We start from the raw sequence: 3638 nt of genomic DNA, 5'->3' as shown, positions 1-3638 counted from the left end.
AGTTTCGATCCGCTTCACAAAATAGTAATTTTGGTCAGATTACTATTTTGCGAAATGGATCAAAAATTTCCGGGTAGGTACAACCCTAACCATTTACCAATGCTAACATTATGCCTAAAAACTTTTGTTTAGGCCTAAGCTTAGCTTAAAGAATGTTTTGGATTCTTTCTGTATTTCTGTTCCTTTTGTCTCGTTTTACAAATTAGTGTAAGCCCTAATAAAGTTCATCTGATGTAACCAACAATGGACTCCCAAATTAGCCAGCCCCAACATGAACAATATATATAAGCATTAACATATTTTATAACAATAAAATACCAGTGATAAATGAACAGACATTGTTATTGTTCTCTTTGGGTAATGTAATCATTGTTAGTAATGACAAAATGAAACAATTTGTAACTGATACCCAATCTAAACATTGTCACAAAGTGAAAACATCCCCTTTGTCACGAAATCGTCCTTTCTGAGGTTAAAAAACTCATTAACATGCTTTGGGACACTTTTTAGCAAAAAAAAAATGATAATAATAATAATAATAATAATAATAATAATATATAGGGGTCCATAGACCGGGTCCATGGACCCCGTCCAAAAGGGGGGTCTATGTTTTGTCCTTTCCGTTCGACAGGTGACGCAGCTAATTAGGAATAGTATGTTTTGGAACAGGTTGTTGGAATGGAAATAACGATGGCCTTATGTCTATTTTTTAGCATGTAGCGTGACATCAGATAAACTGGTTTCAAGTGAAAGCAGCCAGTGAGGCAAAGGCGGGTGAAACACTAGTGTAGCAACACAGAAAACATGTGAAAAACTATTCTTGTAATTAAGTCTTAATACTGGTATCCAGCTGCAAAGGTTCCAGATTAACATACCGCTGCTGGAAGTTCTGTACTGGCGATTTCGTCATGCGGTTAACAGGCAAGATTAGAGTAAAGATGTCATTCATAACATTCCAGAAGGCTGAATCCAGCATTTTCACATTTTAGCTGCACCGCATTGCGTCATTTGCCCTCTCGTGGAAGTTGGGCTTTGAATCAGCAAACGAAATAAAATGAGTCACACTGAAGTCCCAACATAGAACCCATCATTTGGTTGCTCCCCTGCAGGTTATAAATTCCGATTTTCATCGAATTCTGTAGGACGAGAGGCTGTTTCAAGTCTCTCGCTATCGGAAATCTTCTCCTTCGGCTGTGTTTAATTTATTTGTTATTGTTGCAGTTGTTTCGTCACAGAGGGAGGTCACAGAGGAAGGTCAAATGTATTGCTCAAAGGGGTGTAGTACATTGCCTTTTAACCAATGAAATCACCGCCTCGTAATTCTATTGTCCATTTGCTGCACAGAAAACTAAATTCTGCCCAGATTATAACTCGGATACCTTTCAGGTATTCCGAGTAATAAGATTGTGATCACTGAGGCCAAGATCAAAAACCCCTGAGGTAAGAACAGAACGTGGCTTGTTCGTAAGAATTACATCAGTGAGCGAGCTGGATTCTACCACTACCCTAGTTAGTCCTTTAATCAAGTTGGTGAGACCATATACATCCATCAAATCCATAAGAGTTTTACCCTCTTTAGCACCCTTGTCAGACCGGGAGAGGTCGCAGTTTAGGTCTCCAATTAGCATAATACTCTCGCAACGTTAAGTTGACCAGAGAAGAATATCATTAATTTCATGTTCCCATGTAGCTTTTAACAAGCCTGGTGGTCTGTACATTCCAATGACAAGCACCTTTTTCGCTCTCCTGGACGTTTGCACACACAGGGATATCGATTCAGCTTGATGCCCCTCTACGGCATGTATTCTAGTCACAATCAGCCCTCTTCTAAAGTAAATGAACACCCCCCCCCCCCCCCCAAAAAAAAAAAAACGGTCACTATCTTTCGCGGTACAGGCGAAATCCTTTGATCCTTTGATCCATGCAGTGTTCTGTGCTAAAGCTAGCGTATATTTCAATTTAATTTAGGTATGTACATTTACAATGATTACTAAAATCCGTACTTCTATGATGATAAAAAGATTTCCCCGCTGTTTCCGTTCTTATTGCAGGGAGATGCAAAAGACTGCGCTGCCGGGTTGAGCGGGTAGAACGCTGTTTACCTGACGCAACATACCCAGATCCCAGCACAATACTCTGATATCGGTCTGATCATTGAAACATTGATGGTATTAGCACCATGTGAAATGATATAACGGCGCACACGACTTGGCATACCGACCGGGTCAGTACGCAGCTATTACAACGGCTCACGGGATTGGCTAAGAAAACAATGGACCAAAACAAACAACCAATCAACGATGGACCCTAACCTACAACAATAGAGCTGAGTCCTAAAGGGATCCCCATGAAATTAGAGGTTGTACTCTACTGACCAGCCGTAGAAACAATAGCCTTAGCATATTCGTTCCAGCCAAGGTATTCGTCAAAGATATCGCCCAAATACTTAAACACAGTAACGCCCTTTAATTTATGGCGGACCCATTAATAGTGACCTAGAACTGATTTATCTTAGCAAGTTTCTGGGAAGAAACAAACAGCATTGTCTCAATCTTAGTTATGTTGACAAATAAGTATTTGAATGAAAACCTCTCTAAACAAGTGAAAATATAGGTGGTTTTCACCTTACCGTCCATCATTGCCGCCATGTTGGTGGACGAAAACAAAAGATCTCTCATTAGCATCTTTTGTTCGTCCACCAGCAATTTTACATTACACCATTGACACCTCAGTCTCAGCATAGTTAATCGAGAGACTTGAAACCTGAAAACCTTCAAAGCGAGAAAATGTTGTCCCAATCAATGTTGAATGGACCGTGATCCTGCACAATCTTTTGTTTCGCTTCGCACGAATTTGCAAATTAGTTGCGCGTCATTTAATTGAAGGATTTGATTGGTCGTCTTCTCGAAAAAAAAGGTGTGTTTTGTGCAGTGTCAAGACCAAAAATACGGAGAAAACATGGGACTATGGAACTTGTCGAGTTTGGAGATGGTTATGATAACCATCTCCATGCATTAACTATTGTCTCAAGAGATCGATTGAAAACCACCTATTTTCTAGTGGTATCAAAGGTGATGAGTGTCTATTGTTATCTGCGCAACGCCCACTTAATTTACATGATCAAGGCTGTTCCCCTGGGAATTGGCTATAAGGAATTGGCTATTTAACAACATTTTGCGGAGCGTTCGTTCTCTTTATCGTGAAGTAGTCTACAACCTATGTGCTGCGCTTTCGACACCGTTGGTACTTGAATGTCCGATACCGAGAAAGGACAGGAACCGAAAGAATAGCCGACACAAGAAGAGAGCACAGCGAGTCTGCGACTACCGAAACCCTGCGTTGGTTCAGCAAGTTTTTGGACTATTGAAGGATTACCTGTTAACTCAACTTGTTTCTCAGGAAAGGAAACTCGAGTCCAAGCATAAGATCGACAAAGACACAGTGGAACTGAAATACAAAATTTTCATTCGCTTTTTTTTGCCAAGGTGAGTGACATTGTGTTTATTTTTTTTGAACGCGAGCTTGGACCCCCAAACAGCCTTGTTCTTCAAATTTATTATCGATCGCTCATACTTTCGTTTACGCGGTATCGAATAGTGGCATGGATACAAGCTTGTAAGTGTAATTTTTTGAAAAAT

This window comes from Montipora capricornis, chromosome 6 (genome assembly GCF_036669925.1).
Source record: "Montipora capricornis isolate CH-2021 chromosome 6, ASM3666992v2, whole genome shotgun sequence".
Lineage (NCBI taxonomy): Eukaryota > Metazoa > Cnidaria > Anthozoa > Scleractinia > Acroporidae > Montipora > Montipora capricornis.
This window is presented reverse-complemented; position numbering follows the sequence as displayed.